The sequence below is a fragment of the Rhineura floridana genome, chromosome 8, assembly GCF_030035675.1.
Source record: "Rhineura floridana isolate rRhiFlo1 chromosome 8, rRhiFlo1.hap2, whole genome shotgun sequence".
Lineage (NCBI taxonomy): Eukaryota > Metazoa > Chordata > Lepidosauria > Squamata > Rhineuridae > Rhineura > Rhineura floridana.
Window position 1 is genome coordinate 113,416,223 of NC_084487.1, and position 26,549 is coordinate 113,442,771.

The window sequence follows — 26,549 nt, forward strand, 5'->3', positions numbered from 1 at the left end:
CCCACTCAAGTATCCCTAACAATACACAGCAGAAATGTCAAACAAGTGAACTGAAATTAGCCAGCCAGGCAGCCTCAGCAAAGCACAGTGATTAGAACAAACCATTGTTCCAGAAAAACGCATGGCTACTCAGAGACCATCTTCACGGAACTCAAGAGATGTGGAGCCATTTTTCACTAGTATCAGGAGAAAATGTCAGCATGCAGCTGTTTTGAGCACTGTCAGGCTGCATCTTACTTTGGCCAAAGGGGAGACCCAGCCAGTCAACCCTGACAGAGAAAATTTTAAAGGGCCCATTACAAATCTGATTTATTGGTGTGCTCCTTAGGCACACTCTGTTGTGTGCTGCAGATTTTGATGGGACACGGAGCTGAATTTTTCTGTACATATTTCAGCTGACAGAGATTAAAAGCATCCAAGATACCAACCCTTCTCTTCCCCACCTCCCACCGCTGATTCTTTTCTCAATATCCTCAGGCAGCTTACTTCAGAATCAAGCAAAGCATAACCACACAATGGGTGATTTGTATACATGGCTTTTGCTAACATTACAATAAATAACAAAACCCCAATACATTCAGATGCAATGTGTGTGTTTTTTTTGTTTTAAAAAGGCAGAGGCACAAGGCATGTTAAAGAACAAAAGGAAATCCATCATTCACAATGAAAGCAAATGTATTGAGGTCTGCTAGATATAGCTAGCTTTTATCTTACATTACAACAGTCACACTCAAGCAGATACAGAAGTCTGAAACACAAAATCCTGGCTTTTCCCCACCACTAGTTTTTAACTCATTGGGAGCTTGTATAATTTTAAATGGTTTCTCTGCTTTTAATTGTAGGCAGAAAGTCACTCTAAAGAAACAAGCTGATTTGGCATTGCTGAAGAAGGAAGCCTTCAAAAGTTATCTTGCCTTTCATACAATCAACAAACAGCCCAAATACCCCCCTCAATTTCTGATCATGCTTCTACTACCTCAAGAACTCTCAAAAGTCCATTCTTTCTTTTTTTTGTTGCTAAAGAGCCAATAAATGATGCATCTATTCAGCCTTCCTGGCACTCTGGATTTTTTGTTCTTGTGCCTGTTTTTGTTTCCTACATGACAACAATTAATCTGACACTTCCTGAATGAGAAAAAGGGGGGGTTGGTCACAAGAACAGCAGCACAGAGCTTTACAGCAAATATCCAACATCCTTGATACAGCCAAGTGATAGTCAGGATCAAGTTTGGGTTCCACATCTGTTCAATTCCAGGTAGGGCTACAAATTCTAATCTTGGCATTGTGGGATTTAAATGCCCACAGCTGGACAATCCTCTCCCCCTTTGGGTCTCAACACACTGAAATGCTGGAGCCAAGCAAGAATACAAATAAAGAAGGCAGAAGGTGGAGAGAAAAATATGGGCAGGAAAATCAGACAGAGCCTTTTCCTACCTTTCCATGGTCCTCATTTAGCCACTCTGCCTTCTCTTGATATTGAAGCCACCTGTACTGATCCAACCCATTTTGGAAGGGAAAAAAATAATCTTCTTGAGAGTAAAGAAGCCTCAGCTGTGCTTGGGAGTTCTCAGCACAGATGCCTAGAATTTTCTGCTTAAGCCAGACACAGCAACACAAAACTGCAGCTGAGCGCTTTTGTTTTCCTTCCTCTCTAAAGGCAAAGCCAGCAGCAGCAGCAGCTCCTCTAGTCTCTCTCCCCAGCCCCCACCATCAGCCTCGCTCTGTTCTCCTTCAGTCAGGGTCTTTTACGTGTCTGAGCAGTATGACCTATTCTATGCCCATCTCTCTACCTATTACCCTTCCTTTCCCGCAGATAAAAGAGCATGATGAGGTGGCAGTCAGGTGACCCTTTCTCTCTTCAAAGCAGAAGGCAAACCAATAGAGTCTTTCAGCTACATTTATCTCCATATATATAAGTCATTTACATTACAAAGCAAGAAGGGAAAATATAACTCTGAGGGGCAATAATTAATGTTTCATTCCACCCACCCACAAAAAAATCCCTCCTGAAAATCAATGAAAGATAGTGTAATGTGGTGGCAAGATATATAATTAAACTTTTCCATGTTAAGAGCCAGGTATAGATAGTATGTCATACATCTCCCTTGCATGAATGCAGGTGCACCAAAATAAACACAACTAATTTTACCCATTAAGAGACACTGACCCAAATGTCTTCACGAAGGTAGACATGGACAGATGTGATTTAGGCACATACTGTTGTGACAATTGACTGCTTCAAGGCAGAAAGGGGGCTTAGTTCATATGCTACTACTGGATATTGCCCCTTCTATGATGAGCTTCCGCCGGACTTTGAAGACTTGGCTTTTCCGGCAGGCCTTTGGAATGGGTTAAGTTTTACTGTTGGGTTCTTAAATTTTAATTTGTAATGTTCAATGTATTTTATCTTGTACGTCGCCCAGAGTGGCTGGTCAACCAGCCAGATGGGCGACTAATAAATATAATAATAATAATAATAATAATAATAATAATAATAATAATAATAATAATAATAATAATAATAATAATAATAATAATAATAATAATAATTCTATTCAGAAGTTGTGTCACAAGTATTCAGGACACATATAAGATCTGTATACCAAAGTAACTGTATTTTTATTTATTGTATTTATTATATTCTGCCCTTCTCCCAAGGATCTCAGGGTGGTGTACATGGTTTCCAACTCATGCTCGCAACAGTCCTGTGAGGCAGGTTAGGCTGAGAGAGTGTGACTAAGCCAAGGACATGCAGTGAACTTCATGGCTGAGTGGGATTTGAACCTGGGTGTCCCTGGTCCTAGTCCAGTATTCCAGCCGTTACACTGCACTGTAAGCACCTGTGAGATCAAAGTAACTATTTGAGGAGAGGGCTGACAGCTACATCTCTGCATGCATTACTGTTTTGGCCTTGCTTCCTTCCAATCAGCCTCTGCTGGGGGTAGAAACTTCAACTGTGTCTCTGCACTGGTTGTGACTGAATCATTCAATCACTTCCAAGCAGAGATACAGCACAGTCATCTCCCCTCAGAGAAGCCCATTACCTCTATTTCTGTAGGAGATTCTCTTGGGTTTTCCAATTCAGAGATATAGCCTAGATCAGCAACTCCTGCAGAAATACAAAAGCAGGGGTCCTATTCCTGGACTGGGGGGTGGGAAGAGGGCAAGCAGGTTGTTAAACACTCACAATAAACCATTTTGGCTGTAAGAATAAAAAGTGTGTCAATCTGAATTCAGAAAAAAAAGTATGCCTTAGCTGCCAGCAGTTTTTGAAATACTAATATAGAGGAAATTCATTACGTAGACTTCAGTGTTTATGTGGAAATTAACCACTTAATACACCAGACTTAATGGGTTCTTATACAGTTGTTACTGTAGTGTTTGGGCAATACCTGTGCATCAATTGCAAATTGAGGGAAGCTACATAGGGTTTCACCACACACAGGGTCATGGGAACTGGTCCTCAGTAATGCTACAGCCTAAGACAACTTAATGCTCCTTCTACTCCTTTTCCATGTTACAATAATGATTCCTAGGTTCCATTGAACAAGTCATGCTTGAGTCTAAAACCATAACATGGGAAAGGTTTAGAAGTGTGTATACATTACATTACACTTTTCATTCATATCCTTTCTTTCTTCCAAGAAGATCCAGGCAGTGTACCCCGCGCCGCACCCCCTGCCCATATGCTCACAACAATCTTGTCAGCAACAGAAGGCTGAATGTCTGGCCCAAAGTCACCCAGTGAACTTCATTACAGATTGCAGATTTGAACCTGGCTCTTTGCAGTCCTAGTCTATCCACTACACCACATGCTCAGGACACTTTAAAAAGGGAAATTAAGAGAATAATCTGAAGTCTGTCTCAGGCTTAGAAAGGGTTTCCTACTCTTCCCACTTAGAAAGGGTTTCCTACAAAGGAAAATGCATTAGAAAAATAGCAGGTCTTTTTTAATGCTCAGATGAAATAGCAACTCTAATTATCAGGTGGCAAACCTATAGTGGACATTACAATTGCTTTTGAAGTGGGGACCAAAATGTTTCAAGGGGCTTATTTTGGGTGCCTGTTCTACTGAAAACATTGTGTATGTGCAGAAAGTCGTTTAACTTTCCAAACTATAGAAGAACATCTGTCCGTAAATGTTTTCAATACAGTCAAATATCACAAGCTGGAGAAATCTGTATACTTAGTCTGCTATCCTATGGCCCCTGGAATGACTTCCAAGGGGGACATAGGAAATTATTAATTTCCCTATCTGAGGTTGGAGAGAGAGCTCTAAATTTTTGAGAGAACTCTGACCTCAAAATAGGGAGCACCAATGTTGGATTATCCCCCCCCCAACACACAGCAGATGTTGCTGCTGAAACATCTGCGGCCCTTGCCCTACTGACATTGGAGCTCCAGTGTCAGTAGGGCAAAAAGGGGAGCATGTTGGGCAGTTTGGAGGTGTGTTGGGGAGGACCATGGGAAAGCTTGACTCTGAAGAAACCCGTCCTCTGATACAAAACAAAAGCTGGGAGACATTTACACCAGTCCAGGAGCTAGCATAAATCAATCCCATTTGTTACCTTCCTACTATTTCCGATGGGAGGGAAATAGTTGTTTTTTTTAAAAAAAATGGTAAAGGGATGGAGGACTGAAAGACCACTCATCCACCCATACTCTGCCCGACTAGCAAAAGTCCAGGAGGGTGTTGGATAAGGTGGAGGAACTGCCTCCAGTTCCTTCTGTCCCACCTTAGGATTGCAGCCTAAACCATATAATTATGAACTTGGGAACATGAAGAACCTTTCTAAATCAGACTAAAGGCCCATCTAGTCCAGTATTTAAAGAAAAGGACAAGGATGGTACAGTCCCTCTCAAAAATGAAACAAACAAACTGAGAACCCCATTATCATGACAGAGGGATGCGTATATTGAACTTCAGATTATGAAATTTAGTATCTATAATATTTTAATTTGTGGAAAGGAGGGCAAAGGGAAAACATGGGATATGATGGCTCTCCTGATTTTTAACCATAAAAATGTTATGTCTACACTATGCAAAACCAACAAATGCATAAAAGGCACTCAACAGTTAAGAGCAAGCAGGATACTTATTTATATATTATTTGACTTATATTCTGCCCTTCCTCCTAGTAGGAGCCCAGGGCAGCAAACAAATGCACTAAAAACACTTCAAAACATAAAAACAGACTTTAAAATATATTAAAACAAAACCTCTTTAAACACATCTTTAAAAAAAGGTTTAAAAACATGTATTTTTAAAAAAAGGTTTAAAAACATATATTTTTTAAAAAAAGGTTTTAAAACATATTAAAAAGCAATTCCAACACAGACACAGACTTGGATAAGGTCTCAATTAAAAAGCTTGTTGAAAGAGAAAGGTCTTCAGCAGGTGCAGAAAAGATGGTGCCTGTCTAATATTTAAGGGGAGGGAATTCCAAAGGGTCGGTACCACCATGCTTAAGGTCTGTTTCCTATGTTGTGCAGAATGGACCTCCTGATAAGATGGTCTCTGGAGGAGGCTCTTACCTGCAGAACGCAGTGATTGACTGGGTATATAAGGGATAAGACGGTCTTTCAGGTATCCTAGTCCCAAGCTGTATAGGGCTTTGTACACCAAAACTAGAACCTTGAACTTAGCTAATGGGTAGTCAGTACAATTCTTTCAGCAGCAGGGTGACATGAGTAGTCTCGCTGCCACATTTTGCACCAGCTGCAGCTTCCGGACCAAACTCAAGGGCAGTCCCACATACATCGCATTACAGTAATCCAGCCTGGAGGTTACCAGTGCATGGACCAGAGCTTGGAAAAGTTACTTTTTTGAACTACAACTCCCATCAGCCCAATCCAGTGGCCATGCTGGCTGTGGCTGATGGGAGTTGTAGTTCAAAAAAGTAACTTTTCTAAGCTCTGGCATGGACAACAATGGTCAGGCTATCCCGGTCCAGAAATGGCTGCGCTATCTTACCAGCCAAAGCTGGCAAAAGGCGCTTCTAGCCACTGAGGTCACCTGGGCCTCTAGCAACAAAGATGAATCCAGGAGCACCTCAGACTACGGACCTGCTCTTTCAGAGGGAATACGACCCCATCCAAAGCAGGCAACTGACCAATTATCTGAACTCGGGAACCACCAGCCCACAGCGTCTCTGTCTTACTAGGAGCCTCAGTTTATTGGCCCTCATCCAGCCCACCACAGAGTTCAGGCAGCGGTCCAGGGCTTGCATGGCCTCTCCCGAATCAGCTCTTATAGAGAAATAGAGCTGAGTATCATCAGCATACTGCTGACGCCTTGACTCAGATTTCCTGATGACCACTCCCAATGGCTTCATATAGATGTTAAACAACATGGGGAACAAGATGGTACCCTGCGGCACCCCACAACACAACTGCCAGGGGGCCGAAAGACAATCACTCAATGCTATTCACTGAAAATTACCTTAGAGATAGGATCGGAACCACTGTAAAACAGTGCCTCCAATACCGATCTCACCAAGTTGGCTCAGAAGGATACCGTGGTCAAATGGTATCAAAAGCTGCTGAGAGATCAAGTAGGAGTAACAGAGTCGCACTCCCCCTGTCCTTCTCCCTATAAAGGTCATCCATTAGGGTGATCAAGGCCAATTCAGTCGATTTACTTAGATAGTAAGGATTCATTGTGAAGCCATACTGAACAAGTGAAGAATCTTAGCCACCTGCATGCAACTAGTTTACAACATTCAGTTATTATTAGAACATATATGTGGTCCCACAGGATCATATTCCATAAACAGGTACTTTAAAATCATACTTTCTTAAAGAAAGCAAGGCTCTGATTTCAGCAACACTACAGCAGCCAAGACTTACCAAATTATTCAGACACATTAAACACTCTTTGCAACACCTTTCACAACATTTGCAGCACTACTAACCAAAGCACTGTATTATTTTATGATCATATGCCAGCCATAAAATTCCTATAAACATTTTATTTGTAGCAAAGAGATCTCAAAGGCTTTTAAAATATAGCATGTGAGGTTCTTTTATTACTATTAAAAATACTTCTGTTCAAGTTAAATATTTTGGATTTAAATTTAGAAAATGGAGTGAGAGTAAAAGTTGTGAGGTTCATGCAAGTTTTATTTGACTTCAGGAATAAAAAATTTCAAATTATGTATTATCTACTTGCTTGTGGTTATTGCCAAGGAAGTTCTATTAGGACTGAGATCAAGGTTTAAGCTATTTACATGAACCTTCTGCAAGTCCGTGTAAGGGCACAATATTTCCACCACACTGATTTAAATGTTATCCTACCTGGTTCCTCCTTGTTACATTATGTTTCAGAGTTTTGAGTAGAGTAAGAGTGGGTGAAAGTATATAGTTTCCGTAAAGAAATCTATGGCTATGTTCACACTGTAATTCAGAACACTCGTTGGGGGGCTTATAATTATATTTTATTAATAGGAAGAAACAAATAAATAACATACTGAGGTGGGAAGGAATATCTGTGCTTGTAAATTACAGTAAGAACAATGAAACCATGGGAAGATATTATTTCTTTAACTTGGTTTATATTAAAATTGCCCAACTGTTGCTTTGTGCAATTTTACACCATTATAAACAGGGAAAATCAAATACATCCATCAGACTCATTGAAAAACCTTTTGCTCATATCCAAACTATCTTTACTCTTTGTATTGTGCAGTATCATGATTACACTCCAGCCTTTCAGGATTGTCATTTTCTGCCAGTGATTCATGGACTGGTGAAAACCTCACAGATTGGTTCCTTGTGATTAGGGGTGTAGTTGTCTAGGGTCTCATAGGGTCTTAGACACCTTACTTTGGGGGGGGATCCCAGCAGAGTCCCCATGTCTGTAGCACCCTATGAGCCAATCAGCATGAAAGGGGAATGTGTTGGCACTGAGAAGAGTCTTCAAACATGCTTCCTTGTCCTTTGCCACTGATTGGAGCCAATCAGAATGAAAGGAGGTGAGTCAGCCACTGAGAAGACTCTTTTCAATAGGTAACACTCTCCTTTTTCATACTTGTTAGCTCCTGGGGGCATCTGTTGTTGTTCTAACATGCTTCCTTGTCATTTTCCTGCAGATTGGAGTGAAATGACATGAAAGGAGGTGAGAGTCAGGTGTGATCAGAGTGAAAGGTGAGTCAGCCACTGAGAAGACTCTTCTCAGTAGTTAAGACTTTTCCCTTTCTTGCTTTTTGGCTCCTAGGGATATCTGTTGTGGGAGAAGGCATTAACAAGGTTCTCATTCTCAACTCAGCAGCAAAAAAGGGGGAAGGGTGTGTGGCTGTGACTAACATGAAGGGATCCTCCACTTCTGAACTTGCTACTACACTACTGTTTGTAATCCACCATAATGGACCAAGTCCAACATCTTATGATTAGCTATAAGGTTCTACACTCTCCTTTAAGCGCTGAAGACTCATTTATCCCTATGAGGGAAATCACTGCTATTCCCTGCTACTGCTTTGTGGGAGAAGTTGTGTGAGCAACCAAATCCTTTTCGCATTGTTCAGCTGAACTCTCACAGGTATAGGACTGGAGTTGTTTCACTATATTTAAAAAGAACAATGTACCTCCTAACACAATGTAGTGAGATGTTGGGTAATGGGCAGGGCTCTGAACATGCAGATGTTCTTGCCTCTCACTACTCAGAGACTATACATTATGTGCTTCTAGTACTGTATGCCTGTGTGTATACATGAGTGCATGTATGTGTGTGACCCATGTTGGGGATCTTCCACACGCAGCTTTTTTTTGGTTGAGTGATCATGCTTGGAAATCTGGAATATACGAAACCTACTAGTCACATGCTACCTGAGCACTGTCTCCTGATTCATCTTTCTACTTGACAGACAGAAGTAACTACTGGCAGTTTACAGGGGTTATAGTTCATTACATGGGATGGTGTAATACTGAAGTAAGAAATCTCACACCTTGATTTCGTACTGCTGTCAGGAATGTTTTCTGTGGCCTTCATTAGTTTGCTTAAAAACAAACTGAAACATGGGAAGCTCTCTTCTATATACTTGTTTAAAATTATTTTATCATGAATGTATTACAACTTGATTTGTACAGGTGATAAGTCTTGGGTAAAGCCCTCACCCGTGTAAGCATTCCATGTGTACCCAGAAAAGTTCACATGTAGTATTGGGACATAAAGGTACATGTGCAGCTGGCATGCAAATATTACATTCACATGCTATGCAAATGGTCCATGTATTCATCTAACAAATTACCTTCCTTTTTTATACAGACCCAGTAGATCCCTGAGATCTTTGGAGGAAGCCTTGCTGATGGTGCCATGACATACGGAATGCCATTTGCAACGCCCCCTTCTGTGATTCAGGAGGCACTGACTGATGGGTGCTTCTGACATTTATTAAAAATTCATTTGTTTGCTTGGGCTTTCCCTGACTAGTAGCACTGATCCTACTGCCCTTTATTATTGTTGATATCTATAACACTTTTATTGGAATGGTTTTAATGTACTTTATGTTTCTTATCTTTGTAAACTGCTTTGAGATTTATTGGTAATGGTTGTTGTTATGTGCCTTCAAGTCGATTATGACTTATGGCAACCCTATGAATCAGTGACCTCCAATAGTATCAGTATAAAAATATAAACAAAGAAAGAAAATGTGACAAAGTACATGTGGAATGCTTACATAGGTATGGGCAATGCCTGTATCATGTATAAATCAAGCTTCAGCAGCTAGTACACAAACGGACACAAAATCAAACTGCATGCAAACATAATATAAAATGTTAGCAATGGATAAGATCCGAATTAAGTAAAATATGACTCAGACCAATGTCATCAATCTAGATCACTAAAAACGTGTAATATTTGCCTCAGTTAGGTTTCTGGGGGAAGCACATACCACGAAGCTAGGACCTCAGGTGAAAATGCAGTCAAACTGTTAGTTCTGAAAATAGCAGAAATATCAAAATAAGAGCAGTTACCTCTGTCCTGCCTTTGCTCTAGAACAGCCTTGTCCAACCTTTGGGCCACAGATGTTGCTGGACTCTAACTCCCATCAGCCCCAGCCAGCATGACCAATGGTCAGGAATTATGGGAACTGTAGTCCAGCAACATCTGTGGCCCAAAGGTTGGACAAGGCTGTTCTAGAATGAGACCATGATGAAATGACAGCAAAGAAGACTGAGAGCAGAAGCAATCCCAGAGGCAGTCCCAGCAATATCAGTAATGACCGATGCTCTCACAGGAGGGGAACCCCAGGACCCAGTATTGCCACCACCTGCTTCACCTGAGAAATAGCTTGGCCTCACTCCTCTGAGATAATGATGGCTCTTTCTGGAATTCTCCATAGTGTGGAAGTTAATTTTGCCACAACTAACTACCCAACAGTCTGGGGCAACAGCAGCCAGAGCTGATGCTTAAATAACAGGGCACAACACCCTTAAGTTTAAAAACTTCTCTCAAAGGGGACGGAGCTATAAAAGCCCACAGTTGGCTCCAGCCAAATGCTGGAGCAATAGCAGCTGCTCATAATGCCTTGCATCCTGCCTCTTACCAGAGAAAGCTAGCCAGGGTCCTGAACTCCTGCAACTAGTTTGCCTTACTGATGAACCACACCAGGGGTCCCAAGCCGGGAACAGGACATGCCTGGCTCTCCCCCATTTAGTGGGGTTCAAAGTCGATACTGGAAAAGGAACACTCCAAAACAAAATCATGTACTTTTCACATTTCTACCCTGCCACTCCTCCAAATAGCTCGGAGTGGGATGCAAGGAATTAAAGGTAAAGGTGTCCCCGCACTTATAGTGCGAGTCGTTTCCAACTCTTAGGGTGATGTCTTCCGACGTTTACTAGGCAGACCATATATATGGAGTGGGATTGCCAGTTCCGTCCCCGGCCTTTCTTTACCCCCTAGCATATGCCAGGTACTCATTTTACCGACCACGGATGGATGGAAGGCTGAGTGGACCTCGACCCCTTTTACCAGAGATTCGACTTCCTCCTTTCATTGGAATTGAACTCCGGCCGTGAGCAGAGCTTTGGCTGCGTTACCGCCGCTTACCACTCTGCACCACGGAATTATCCAATTTAATTCTCAACCAGAAAGATGGATAAACTATAAGTAAATAATAAGTGTTGAAACCCACAGAAGCTTTTGTCCTAATGGTCAATTTTTACACATTAAGGTTATTTATTTATTTATTATTACATTCATATTTGCAAGTAATGTGCAGGTTACATTCATCTTTGCAAGTAATGTGCAGGTGTTGTTTTTTAAACTGCAGAATCCATTAGCGGGGGTGGGGGCAATAACTAATGAGATCAGAGCAGGTGAGGAGGTCCCAAGGAAAATCCCTCTTCTTTTGGAAGAGATTCCCCATTGGTACTACTGGGGTATTTCACTCCCAAAGCCAACACTTAAGATGGGAAGCAACATAACAATTAAGTGGAACATGGGACATCTGTTCTGAAAAGACTGCATGACTTGCTTGAACTGTTGCGGGTGAAAAAGAGATTTTGGTGGTTGCTGAAGTGGACACATACTAACAGAAATTTTACTTAAAGCTAACCAAACAGACAAACACAAAAATATTCTTTGGAGGCTATCTATTTGAAAACCTGGGAGGGATGCAGCTTTTTAATTGTATCAAAGTACACAAATCATATATTATTCTATGCATGTTTACTCAGAAGTAAGACTTGCCGAATTCAAGTGAATGTGCATAGGAATTCAGCTCAAGTAATTGTTGAAATAAAAATGTTTCATATTCCCCAAAAATGGGAAACCTATCTTCATAGGAAAGAAATTTTCTGCAGTGCCACTACTGAGAAGGCCTTGATACCCACCAATTGGAACCCCTCCCCCAGTAAAAACATAAGAAGAACCTGCTGGATCAGACCAATGGCCTATCTAGTCCAGCATCCTGTTCTCACAGTGGCCAACCAGATGCCTATGGGAAGTCCACAAGCAGGACCTGGGCGCATGAGCACTCTCCCTTCCTGTGGTTTCCACCAGCTGGTACCCAGAAACATAAAGGATGGGGTAGAGACTAGGGCCTACAAAGTTGATGTTAGGGCTTTGGTGAGTTGGTGTGCAATACATATATTAATTTCTTCTTGGACCGCAAAGAAAAGCTTATGGAAGGTAAGTACCATTGCTCGGGGGTTGTTGTTGTTTTGCAATGAACACCTTCCCAATACTCTGAACAGCAAATGGGCTCTTTTGTGGTATTCCAAATGTTAAAGTTTGCAAGGAATACTTTATGGTTTACAACACTGAGGATCCGCATCCCTTTGGCTTCCATCCTGCTGGATCTCAATAAATAGAGGAACTCATAAGATATCACTTATGGGGCACTTTCAAGACTATATTTATTAATTAATGCAGCACCATAAGGCTAAACTACAAATTCCACAGGAGATAAACTTCTTTTTAATTTCCTAAAAGCAACTGTGGGTGGTGGGGAGGTGACTTGGATCAGGACTATAATGCTGGGGAGAAGTTAATTTTCTCATTATGGTGATACCCAAATGCAAATCAGAGTTCAAAGATGCTATTAGCCATAGAGGGGAAGACATATAGGTACAACATGAACACTGTACATTCCAGCAACTGGTATTCAGAAGCATAGAGTAAGGATGGAGTAGAGACCAGGGCCTACAAAGCTGACCTTTGTAGGTAACAGCAGCTTCAAGGAGGAGTGAATTGTATCAGGAAATTGGCGCAGAGTGTTAAATATTCCTCTCCCAACTCCAGCTCCATAAGCCAAATTGCCCACCCTGCACCTGCTTTCAATAAAATAAGCTGTTGTGAATTTCCTGTGCAATGTGTAGTTTGGCCCTTAGAATGTAAGGTGTTGTACAATCTTTATGGCATTCAGGTAACAAGCCAGCAAGCTACCTACTGGGACTGAATTGGGGAGATACCGACTAGCCCAAGGCTAGCCCACTGTCAGTACATGGATGCCTGGGAATGTCACCTTAGATCACCTAAGCAGAAGTCTAACATTCCAGGTATCTCATTTTCAATGACACTTGACAGAGTTCAACACCACCTTATTAATTCTGCTCATTCTGCAAGACAGAACAGAACAGAATGGGTGACAATTTTATTACACTGCAGCACAATTACTTTAAAAAGCCACAAAATTTGATACTGGTACTGTAAAACAACTAAAAATTTCCGTTTTGTTCATCTAGCAATTTCTCACAGTAGGTGACCTACACATATTTCTCACAGTAGGTGACCCACACCTACACTCAGTAGGTGAGTACACATATTTTACTTGAAGCTATTATGGGCATGTCCTTCTTCATTTGTGACTGTACGGAGAGAAATTTACCATACATCAAGTGAAAATTGTGGCAGAATGTTGCGTTCTTCACATGTTCTCACACATCAGTGAGTGGTTTCCAGATGGATCAGAGTTCATTTAAATGATCCAAACATGTGGCAACACATTATAAAGAATCAGCATCCCTCGCACCAGGATTTTGTGAGGAAAGACCTGTCCATTTGGCCCCTGGTCATGCAGTCAGGTCATTTACACATTATCCCAACTATGTAGAGCTACTCACGGATAAGACGCTCCAATGCTCGGGAGAACATGTAAAGATCGCCATAATGGTAAAGTGTTCTAAGTCACATTCATATTAACACTTCAAAATTTTAAATGCCTTTTTATGATTAAGTTAACACAATATGTGACTATTTAATCATCGCATTTTCCATTTTTGAAGGTGATGGGAGTGCCCATTGTGGTTACACCTGTCAACACTGTTGATAAATCGAACACATCTTTAATTAGGTGCATTCCCAATTGCGGCCTCTGGATTCATTGATCTGGCTTCTTCTAATAGCCCAGGAATCTGCATTAACATAGATTCAGTTTAAAATAACTCACAATATTTTATTCCGTAGATGAATGAATGCTGAAATTCAATCAATTCCAGCACTGTGAAATTGCTAAGAAACACAGATGAATTTTCTGCTAATAATGCCAATGTGACCATTCAAGAAGTGCCTTTCTGGTAGATTTTGCTTAACATGTCCAGCATAACTCTGGATACTAATGGACTACCCAGTCATGAGGATAGATACTAGATTAATGCATGCACAGAACTCTCTCTATAATTTTCAAGCAGGTGATTTGGGAATTGAAATTGTAATAATTAACACTAATATGTTTTGCTCTTCCTCTGGCAAACAAGTGAAGCACTCCTCTGTGTGCCTGCTCAACAGAAACAGTGATTAACTTAGCATTAGTGCTAGAACAGTAACATTACATTGACACTGCTTGCTTTGTCTCTGAGAGTTTTGGGGCTCATAATAAGATGGGTTAATAATAAAAAGCATGCATTGCATTGTACCAGGAGTATGAGTATTGACATTTATAATAAAAAATAACCCTGTTCACAACACCTACAAAATAATTTGTTTGCATATCCAACTCCTATCAGTCTGTGTTTATGCAGGCTCAATTTGTTTTCCAACTGACATTTTTCTTATTTTGACAAATCTTCATGTCTCCATTATTCTTTTAAACTCTCTTTTTAACTCATTTAACCAAACCAAAAGAATTCTGTGCCAAGTGCCAACCAATAAATACTTAGGATATGAAATATTAAATACTGTTCCCTAGTTTATCAGAAAACATGGCATTGTATCTGTATTGGTGAGGCATTACAAGAATTTATTTTGTTTTATTTATGAAAAGATTTATATGCTACCTCTCCACTGACAAGCTCACAATATAATGTGAAAGGCGAATCACAAATTAATAAAATAATGATGATCAATAGAAATATAATGGAAACAGTAATCATATAAAATGCACAGCAGAGCAATAAAAATAAGGTCAATAAAAGCAGCAGAGATATAAACATACCAAATTAAAGCCAGCTAGATTAGATGCCAGAGAAAGTCTGGACTAATTAAAAGGGTGTTTGCCTTGTGCCAGAAGGACATCAAATTTGGTGTTAGGTGGGCATCCAGAGAGAGGACATTTCACATGCAGGTATCACAACTATTTTAAAAGGCCATTTCTAGGCACTATCAATCTAAATTTAGAAGCCAGGAGATCTCAGATAAGAAGCCTCAGACGTGAAGAGTAGTATTTAAGTAGGTTCATGTGGGAGAATGCTGCAGGCAGATATCAAGATGTGATGATTGAGGATCACAGTGTGAGTCTGATCCTTGTTTCTGTTCAGGACCTTGGATAGCTATACCATCAGCTTGTTTTATAGAATGGTTTGTCCCTGCATTCTGATGAAAATATGTGATTATTTTCCTGTAATGCCTAGAGCCTTTAAATGTTTATTATCCCACCCTAAGCATTACTTTGTGGGAAATGATCTGTTAATTAAGATACGAACCAAAAAGTCCCAGAATCATAAGTTCAAAATTAGTATTTCTATTTAGGGGTTAAAATTATTTGCTGTGGAGGACGACTTCTTGTTATATCAGATATGAAATTAAAATCTGTCAAGAGCCCTACTGAGTTCTTTACTCTCACAAACCTAAGGTGGAAAAATATTTAAGTCTGTCTGGGGGGGGGAGTCAGCCTGAGTCTTTTAAAAAACAATTTCAGTGTTTTCTTTTATATCCTTTCCTTTAAAAATAATAAATTATTATAAAAGCAAAAACTGGCCTACAGTACTATCCTATACACAGCTACTCAGAAGTTCCATCTAGTTAAAAGAAGCTCATCAAGTTAAATGGGGTTTACTACCAGGTAAGTGGGTGCTTATTACTAAAAACATTTATAGCCTTCATCTGTACAGCCAGCATAGTGGAGTACAGAAGATAAAATAAACAAACCATGAAATTATCAATTATTGATTAATGAAACACTTTATCAAAACCAATAAAGGCAGCTAAACAATAAATAGCATCTGCAATAGTGTGGTTTAAACCAAGTAAAAAACCCTTTAAATGCCTGAACAAATAAAGGAGTCCTGAGCTGGTGCTGAAATGTTAACAATGTTGGTGCCAGGTGCATTTTCAAGAGAAGAGAAGAATATGCCACAAATGGACAGCACTGCAGAGAAGGCTCTGTCAGGTACAGGACTGCGCCTTAATCACCAAAAGGGTATTTCCCCATACAAATGTTACACTGCTACAGTCCTCATACCTTCCTTCTCTCCATCATATACTGGAGAAAAAAATAAAAATTTCCTCAACAAGTACAGCTTTCTGGACTACCATTCTGGAAATAAGATCTTGGATGAATAATGAATAGTGGATTTATATGCCAATGTTATTTCTCTTCCAGAGGTTTTGGTGACTTTTTAAAAAAAATATTAAAGTTTCAGTGGTATCATCAAAGAAAAATCAATCTGATGCTGATATTGGGTCTTTTTTTTAAAAAAAAACACGTTTCTTCCTGTTTTAATGATGAGAGTTATCGGTCCAAGAGACCGACAGGTAGAATTTGACTTTCAGTTCTGTGGTTATGGCAGCGATTTCCCTCCCTCACCCCAATTCCCAGTGCCGCATTAAGCAATCGGAGAGACATGGGCAACCCTGCAGTTGCTTTTCTTGGAGGACTCTTAATAGAGCAGAAAAAAATTGTGTGTGTGAGAGAGAGAGGGAGGGAGGGAGAGGAAGAGGGATGGCAATATGACATTCGTACCTTAATTTAATAAATAAAGAGAACCTATGTGATTCTTCCCTTTTTTAATGTTTTTAATATCAAACAGATCAATGAAAATGAGATGTGATGGGTCTTCAGGCATTTTTCTAAGGAAATTAAGGAATTGTAGAATACATGAAACTACCTTGCCCTTACAAATTACTTTGTGGGACTTACAGTGCAATTTTATGCATACTTGCTTGGAAGAAAGTTCCACTGGGTTTAATTGGGCTTGCTGCATAGAAAGTGTGTTTAGGAATTCAGCCTAAGCCTATTGTCATGCAAAAGTAGAGCTGCACTACAAATTATTCAGCTTCAGTATTTTAGATAGAAATTAGAAACTTTTTTTCAGTTAATTTTTGTACACTGTATTGCTGTATTGCTTTATTGATGTATTGCCTTGTTGATGTATTTTTATATTTGTGTTTACTTTTCCTGTAAGCCGCCTTGAGGGCCGTTTGGCCGGGGGTATAAATAAGCATTAACATAACGTAACATAACATAACATAACATAACATAACATAACATAACATAACATAACATAACATAACATAACATAACATAACATAACATAACATAACATAACAGCCTAGGTTCTTCTAGTGTCCCAAGCTGGCCTCAGAGTTAGTCTCAGCTTCTTCTCATCATCAGGAACTTAAGTTTCAAATGATATTGTTTAGCCACTTTGCTTAATCAATTCTTATACAATCCCAGATTAACTTTCTCTTTTATTCGCCCCCACCCCCAGAGCTGTGGAGTTCCATCACTTACAGTCTCTGTCTGACTTCTTTTTCTAAGGACTTGACCTCCTCTCTGAAATATTGTACTGCCCTACACATTTGTAAAAATGCAAACAATTTGGGTTGGTCTTCCACAGTCAAATCAACTTCCTGTGTAGCTTGGAAGAATTTGGTAACATGTGCCTTAGGTCAGGTCTCCTGCTCCCCGGTGCATTCACTATAGCTGCCCAATTTTCTGCTTGTTAAAGTTTGATAGAAATATCTGCTGGTTATAGGTACGTTCTTAAACTGCAAGGTTTTTTGCCTATTAGTGAATTATGAATATACACCCTGTCCAAAAGCAAAGCTCCAATGTTTTCACCAGGTGTTTTTAGCAAGCGAGAGCCAGTGTGGCATAGTGGTTAGAGTGTTGGACTACAATCTGGGAGACCAAGGTTCAAATCCCCACATAGCCATGAAGCTCACTGGGTGACCCTGGGCTAGTCACTGCCTCTCAGCCTGTCGTGTCCAGGGCTGGACTCAGAAATCACACCAGTCGATGAAAGCAATTCAGTTTTTATTAGTGTAATATCCAGACAGAGACTACGTCTCCTCATGAAGCAACACAATACACGTGTCCTGCGACATGCAAGAGAGTTGACAGAACAAGGAATTTCTGCCCCCCCTTCTCCTTATTAAGGGGGCTTTCTGGCGCGAATTCTCTCACTCCGCCTTAGGACAATTTCTTCCCCGCCCCTTCTCTCTCTCCCCCTGACCCATTTTTCCCTTCTCCGGGTTCTTGGCGAGGGTGGAAGTTCTCCCTCCCCCTCCTCTTCTGAAGATTCTGTTTCTGGGATTGGAGAAAGGGGAGGGTGAGCGTCATGCCCATCAGACTGACTTTTCCCTGGCTGAGGAGGGAGTGGAATCCCCCCTCCTTCTTGGTCTAACGGCTCAGTGAGGGGGGTGAGCGTGGGAAATTCCTGAATCATGTCTGTAACTTTGTCTGTTGGAGTTTCAAGGCCTCTGCGGTCGCTGGGCAATGCTATCTCTGAGAGTTCTCCCTCCCCCTCTTCGCCCAGCTCTGAGAAAGTGATCTCCTCCTCATCCTCTGAAGTGCTAAGGTCCCAGTCCTGCATCCTGACACAGCCTCAGAGGAAGGCCCTATTCATAGGGTCCCCATAAGCCGGAATCAACTTGAAGGCAATCCATTTCCCCCCCCTTTTTAGCAAGCATTTGGGGCCTATTGACCAACTACATAGACATAACTGGCTTGCTGGCAATATACCTTCTGAAGTGCATGATCACAGGTGACCTGTAAAATACTGGTGTACTTGCAACAGCACCTGTTCAGAAATGTGGAGGATGATAGCAGAGAAACAGACAGATACTAATAACCAGGCCTTTCAGAGAAGGAGTGGCAAGCTCAGGGCTGTTATTATCGAGGCTATGTCACAACCCCACCCATGGAAATGTCATTTGTCTAAACTGCAGAAAATACAAAAACCAGTCCCACACATCAACTAGTATACCTCTTGGGGCAATCTCTGTAGCAGTGTTCCAGACACTAGGGTAGCCTTTCCCAACCTTTGGGTCCCCGGATGTTACTGGACTACAATACCCATCATTCCTGACTGTTGGCCATGCTGCCTGGGGCTGATGGGAGTTGTAGTCCAACAACATCTGGGGACCCAAAGGTTGGGAAAGGCTGCACTAGAGAATGGCCCAGCCAAGAGACACATAAGGTATTTGGGGTCCAATATTTAGCAGAAGAAAATCCTGAGACCAGCAATATGTCCCTAGGTAGCATATTACCAAAGGAGACATATCCTACTCTCACCGACAGCAAAGCTCTGAGAAGCTTCAAACTGGACCCTCCTTAAAGAAACATCACAATTTAATTGCTGTTTAATTGTAAGCAAACATACAGCAAACAATATAAGTTGTGTGAAGGGTAGGAAGAAGGGTGGAGAAGAGAGTGCAATTTCCAGGCCAGCAAGATTAAAGCTTCCCTTTGCCGAGTGAGACTGGTGAGACATGAGCAGGTGGTTCTTCATTGAGTTGCTCCATGGCCCAGCACAGGAGCAGCCATCAAACCACAACATGGAAATTAGGCAGCATTCCAGCTGGCTTTTTATCATGGAGGGAACTCCACAGGAGGCATGAAGCAGCCACAACATATCATGCTGGGCTCCTGAAGGAATGCCAGTGTGAAGCAATATTCTGACAAGGTAGGTATCATACTGGTGCAGCCTGTTCCCTGCTGCTTATTTGTTGCCACTCTCCACTAGAAGATGTGACTCTGGGTATCAGTGAATTTGAATGGGCCCTAGTATTTTTGTTACCTCTCCTCGGTATACATTATAGGACTCATTTCTGCAGAGGCTATACTCTGCCCAAGGACTGACCAAAAGCATAAGACACACACCCTATAAGGTGGGGCTCTACAACGCCCAGTTCCAAAGAACTTCTCAGATTACCCTCTTTATGTTACCTGCCTCCTCACAGGGTACACCTAGAAGTTCTGGAACTACAACAGGGCTGTCAAAGAAACATAGGGTTGTTGTTAACGAAGTTCTACTCAGACTAGACCCATTTTGGACCGATTACATCCTTTCATAGGCCCATGTCTTTTCCATCTGTTCTGGATCAGTTTCAATTATTGCGGCGTGAGGATGCAGATGAGCACTTGAAGAAGTGTAGCCAACCACCTGCCCCTTGACCCTTTCCCACCTCGGCTTCTTAGATCTAGCTGTGGGGTTTGACTGGGTGGGTTCAGGGAGTGATCAATGCTTCACAGGAGTAGGGTAGAGTACCATCCACCTTGGAGGAGGCTGTGGTTCATCCTTTCCTTAAGAAGACCTCCTTGGACCCAGAAATAACTATCACCTTGTGCCAAATATCCCATTTTTGGACAAAATGTTCAAGAAGGTAGTGGCAGACCAACTTTAGGCATGCATGCAACAGAATGTATATCTCGATCCATGTCGGTCTGGCTTGGTTGCCCCTGTTGATTCCATTTGTCAAGAGAGATGGGGAGAGTGCAACCATTGGCCATGATTTCCTTCTAGAGTGGCTCAGGGGGGTGAGGGTTGGGGACACGGTACTTCAGTTGTTCTGCTCCTACCTCCAGGGATGTTTCTGGAAAGTAGTTATGGGAGGCTTCTTCAGCACCATGGGAGCTTTCCTATGGTGTCCCACAGAGTTCCATCTTGTCTGCCATGCTACTTAGCATCTATATGCAGCCGCTGGGAGCAGTCCTCAGGAGTTTTGAAGTGAAGTGTGACCAATATGTGGATGACACTGAGCTCTATCTCACTGTTCTGTATGAATCAGGAGAGGCATTTGAGGTGCTAGACAGGTGACTGCAGGCAGTGATGGGCTGGTTATGGGCCAAAAAACTGAAACTGAATGATGAAAAGGAAGAGGTGTTATGTGTTCCAAGTTTTCAAATCCAGGAGATGGTAAGATGGCCTGTTGTGGATGGAGTTGCACTCCTCTGGAAGGAGCAAGTTCATAGCTTGGGGATACTCCTGGATCCAACATTGCCACAGGAGCGTCAGGTGGCTTCAGTGGCTAGGAGTGCCTATTTCTAGGTCTAGCTAGTTCACTAGCTACAGCCTTTTTGGGATGAAGATTACTTGGCAACAGTACTCAAATCTGGAATAATTTCCAGATTGGATTATTGCAATGCACTCTATAAGAGGCTGCCTTTAGAGATGACTCAGAAATGTCAATTGGACCAAATGCAGCAGCCAGATTATTGGTTGGGGCTCCTTTTAGAGCTCTTATAACGCCTGTTCTAAAACAGTTGCACTGGTTGCCAGTTTGATTCTGGGCCCAATTCAAGATGCTCACATTAATGTTTAAAGCCCTAAATGACTCTGGCCCCAAATATCTGAAAGACTGCCTCCTCACCTACAGACTGTCTCAGGTGTTGAAATCAGTAGAGGGGGCCTTCTTGCTATTTCTGCCAGCCTCAGAAGTTTGGGTGGTGGTGGCCTAGCAAAGGGCTTTCTCAGTGGCAGTCATGGATAAGCTATTTCAATAGATAGATTTTGGGGTGGGGTTTTTTGTATTTCAGGCAGGTTTCATAGAAGATAAGTCATTTCATGACAACTACCCAAATGGATTATAGAAGTCATATAAATAGTTCAGCAGGAGTTGAGAAGTGAAGCAGCTACTCCTTCACTGCTTGCATTTAAGAGGCAGTTAAAACTTTTCTTTTTAATCAGGCTTTTGAGCCCTCCTAGATATTTTGACTGTAGTGAGTTGATTTCTCTCTCTGTTTTCATATTTTAGTGCATTTCATTATGACCTCCCTAGAGAAGACGAGTGGGATTATTTAAAACAAATACATTTACATTTGGAAGTTTTCATTTGTTAGCAATGTTCAGAGATAAGGGTTTGCTTGCAGTCTGGTCACACTGTGGGTAACCCACAAGATTAAGAAATAGGAGTGTGTTTTTCATAAAGTCACTGAAAAGAAGCATCTTGAACACATTGTAAAAGACATCATTATGTGACCTTTGGTAAGACATGACCACACTGTCTCAGTTTCCAGAGCATAGACTTGACAAATAAAACATCATAGTAACAAAAGATGCAGGCTTCATAAATATTATATCACTTTTAGCCCTCAATATTTTCACTCAATGTTTTATCTACATGAAGATTACAGAACTACTAGGATCTATTTTTCATGGAAGGAGAATCAGACACGATACTAGAAACTTAAATCTTCCATTGTATTTTTCTTCACTCTGAGGGCACCATCTCACATAAACAGAAGCCCTTTTTTGACATGCATGCCAAGATTTCTAACACAACACTTCATTGGAACTCTGACGCTACTGAAAGAGCAAACCTCTTGTGATCCAAGAGGTATAGTCAGGACTTATATGTGTTCAGTTAACCCTTTAGATGTCAATAATTCAAGAAACAAAAACACTGTATATTTAGTGGAGCTATGTAATAATAAAATTCATGTTATGATGTTACTGTTCTGAAAAATATATCCTTTGGCCTTAAAAGTTAGTATCTGGAATAATGTTTCAAATTGAAATCCTTGTTAATTTTATGTACTGAATGTACACAAGGTTGGAAAAATATCTAAAATTCCTGTATGGCAGCACCAAATTTCTAGAAACCTATAAAACTAGACATATGAAACAAAAACAAATAAGGAAAAAGGAACAGCACGTAATGATATATTCAATGAAAAGGAGAAGGGGGAACTTATTCATAGTGAAATATATTTGACTAAGTAAGTCGAAACTGCCTGTGAATTACTCATCTGAGGGCCAAGGAATTCCCTTGGTGAGTTTCCTTTTGCCTGACTGAATTTCTTAGTATAACTCAACAAGTTAAGTTGGGCTACGACATTGTGACATGCCATATCTCAGTGAACAAATGTAAAAAAGTGGATCACTGGCAGAGAAACTCACAACAGCTGCTGTATTGTCTACAATAGTTTATGCCAAATTTTTCTCCCACTTTTAAAAATCATTCTCCATCAATTCATGAGAAAAGAAATTGCATTTAACGACGTCAAAGAGAAGAGAAAATTTAAATGACATTCTTATGGGTGGGTTGCAGGGCTTTTGTGGAGGCCGATGGGTTTTTGTTAATGTCCTTTTTTCCATTCTGCAAATCATCTCACCAGTGGTTTCCACTCTGAAACCTTCCCAGGCACCTACACTTTAATTAAAGCCCAGGGAAAGACATCACGAGGTAAAACCCTCCCATTGGGCTTTTTCAGATCAGGAAGCACAGATTGCCATGGAAGCTTCAAAGTGCTGCAGAAATGTTTATTGGAAAGAAACACACACATATACATCACTCTCGGGTATCTTGCAATGATAAGCTCAAAACTCTGTACCTGTTAATTCTTAAGAAATTCTCAAGTGCCCTCAGAATGAGGCAGAAAAATGGAACACTCTTTCACAGAGGATGAAAACTTTTGAGAAATTGGAAGACAGACTTCAACACAGCACTAGTTAAAAGGTGCTTGCAGTATAAACCAGGCCCCATTGTGTGCAGTTAGGATGCCAGCAGGACTTCCAGCCCACAGATAGTTGTCATGTTATGATTATGGCCTGTCAGATGCAGATTTCGATGGTAAAGCAGTTGCAGAAAATGCCTACATGCAGGGGAGTGTTCCCATTGTGGTTTCATCACATTTAAATTGGACCACTTAAACCAATGGGACTAGTGCAGGTACTATAGGCACTGACAGAAGGGTAAACTGCAATAGGATTTCGTTGCCCAGAACTATTAGAAACCTTTGAAAAAGCCCTGTCCTTGAGACACAGGGGCATTAGAAAGAAAAGTGTCATGGGATTATTGATATAATGAATGCAAATCCTACAAAGGACTTTTCCCTCCCCTCCCATTCTTTCACAGTTGAACAAACTGAAACATGAATGGATGCAATTATGATTACTGGACTGCATAAAGCTCTGTGCCCTTAAACAAGCAAATTGGCAGTTTAGTCTAGCTGGGCAACTATGCTCCTGCCTTGTTATTTCTCTCAACTGCTGAGCAAAATTGCTTGACCACCATGTTCAGGAAAAGCAACATTGCATTTACCAAGAGTAATGCCACTTCCCTCACTTGATTAGAAATTATCTGCTGGTGCTGCTTTAGAAAACTGCTAGTGCATGGCACCATTAACCCTCTTAGTGCTACTAACTGTGTAACAAGCCTTTCATGAAAGAGTTTACATCTATTTGTAAGGATGTCTCCCATAACACAAAGTAGCCCATTTTAGTCAACCATGTGAGAGACAAACCTTTCTTAGTTCCTCTAGTCTACTACATTGTTGAGAGAATATAAATTACACTGCATGCCTTTTTAGATACACAGATACAGCCATTTCTGATTTCTTCGAACCAGCTCTTTCTTGCTGAGGTTCCACAGAAGAACCCAGTCTTGAAATCAGGGATGGGGAAGCTCAGGCCAAATGTGGCTCCCCAAGCCTCTCTATCTGGCCCTAGGGACTTCCCCATGACATATGTTTTCACCAGACCACGCCCCTCACTAGCCCTGCTTCACACATCCCTTGAGTAGTGTTGCTTGGCTGGAATGTGTCATTGAACTCTGATAATGCCTCTTGCTTGCCTAGATGAAGGACAAAGAGGGATGTGTGAATATACTAGCCTGCTGTGCAAAGATAAAGTTTATGTTGGTTGCTCCACCCACTTTTGCCTGTGGCCTCACCCACAACTAACATGGTCTCTCAGAAGGGTGCCCAGAAGGGAATGTGGTTCTTGGGCTGAAAACTTTATCTACCCCTGCGCTAAATCTACAAGGAATATTATTTATTTGGTCACTGAAATCAGAAGTTACAAGCGTAAGAGATCTGTTGACAAACCTGAGTTCTAGACTTCATCACTTAAAAAAGTAAAGGTAAAGGTGTCCCCGCACTTGTAGTGCGAGTCGTTTCCGACTCTTAGGGTGACGTCTTGCGATGTTTTACTAGGCAGACCGTATATATGGGGTGGGATTGCCAGTTCCTTCCCCGGCCTTTCTTTACCCCCCCAGCATATGCTGGGTACTCATTTTACCGACCACGGATGGATGGAAGGCTGAGTGGACCTCGGCCCCTTTTACCGGAGATTCGACTTCCTCCTTCCGTTGGAATCGAACTCCGGCCGTGAGCAGAGCTTTGGCTGCTTTACCGCCACTTACCATTCTGCACCACGGAGGATCCTTTCATCACTTAAGAAGCCACTTAATTAGGACATCTTTCTATCTTCGTGTGTGTTATTGATAACAATCTAAATATTGCTTGACACTAGGGAAAAGGATGAACATCCTGTCCACTATCTCCTACACTTTCCCTGAATTTATTATTACTGTTACTATTTCACCAAATAATTCAGGACAGCATATCCCAACTAATTCTCATAACAACTCTGCTGGGTAGGTTAGGAGGGGTATGTCTGAGTGGCCCAAGCAGGGGTTTGAACCTGGTCCAAGGCCAACATTTTATATGCTACTCTATTATGGCTCCGGTTTGATAATAATAATAATAATAATTTAATTTGTGGGTCGCCTATCTGGCCAATGGCCATTCTAGGCGACGTACAATTTAACAACAATACATTACATCATAATAAAATACATCATAAAATACAATATAACAATAAAACAATAAAACAGTTCCAGTACAGAGTAGTAGGCTATTGGTCGTAAAAATTTAACCCTCCCCGTAAGTCCCAAAGGCCTGTCTGAAGAGCCAGGTCTTCAAAGCTTGGTGGAATACATTCAGGGAAGGGGCATGTCGAAGGTCATACGGGAGGGAGTTCCAGAGAGTGGGGGCCGCCACTGAAAATGCCCTCTCTCTTGTCCCCGCCAACCTAGCTGTTTTAGTTGGCGGGATTGAGAGAAGATCCTGTGTGGCTGATCTTGTTGGGCGGCATGGTTGGTGGCGCTGGAGGTGCTCCATCAGATAAACTGGGCCGAGACCGTATAGGGATTTAAAGGTTAATACCAACACCTTGAATTGGGCCTGGAAAATAACTGGGAGCCAGTGTAGGTCGAACAACACTGGGGTGATGTGTTCCCGGCGGCGACAGTTTGTAAGTAGTCGAGCCGCAGCATTTTGTATAAGTTGCAATTTCCAGACCGTTTTCAAGGGTAACCCCACGTACAGCGCATTACAGTAATCCAACCGAGAGGTGACCAGGGCATGTACCACCAGTGGGAGCTGATGAGCAGGAAGGTAGGGCTGCAGTCTACGAATGAGGTGTAATTGATACCAAGCTGCCCGGCTCACTGCCGAAATCTGAGCCTCCATGGACAGCTTGGAATCAAGAACAATCCCAAGGCTGTGGACCTGGTCATTCAGGGGCAATTTCACCCCGTCGAACACCAGGTCAACATCTCCCAGCCTTCCCTTGTCTCCCACGAGTAGCACCTCAGTCTTATCAGGATTCAACTTCAGCCTGTTCCTTCCCATCCATCCACTCACGGATTCCAGGCACTTGGACATGGTCTCCACAGCAGACTCTGGTGAAGATTTAAACGAGAGATAGAGCTGAGTGTCATCCGCATATCGGTGACACTGCAGCCCAAATCTCCTAATGATTGCCCCCAGCGGCTTCATATAGATATTAAATAGCATGGGAGAGAGGATAGAGCCCTGTGGCACACCACAATTGAGAGGCCAAGGGTCTGAAACCTCCTCCCCCAATGCTACCTGTTG

General features: G+C 41.6%; 1 protein-coding gene across 22 annotated transcripts in view; it reads right to left on the minus strand.

The window, feature by feature from the left end:
- MAGI2 (membrane associated guanylate kinase, WW and PDZ domain containing 2) overlaps positions 1-26,549 on the minus strand; it is a 1,014,264-nt gene that overhangs the window by 596,633 nt on the left and 391,082 nt on the right. For 2 of the 22 annotated variants that reach the window (XM_061582122.1, XM_061582126.1), the window contains exon 1: positions 1,435-1,790. The exons of the other annotated variants lie outside the window; for them this stretch is intronic. The gene's annotated coding sequence lies outside the window, so the exon portion shown is untranslated. Of the gene's footprint in view, positions 1-1,434; positions 1,791-26,549 lie in introns of those variants that run through there. 22 annotated transcript variants of the gene reach the window in all.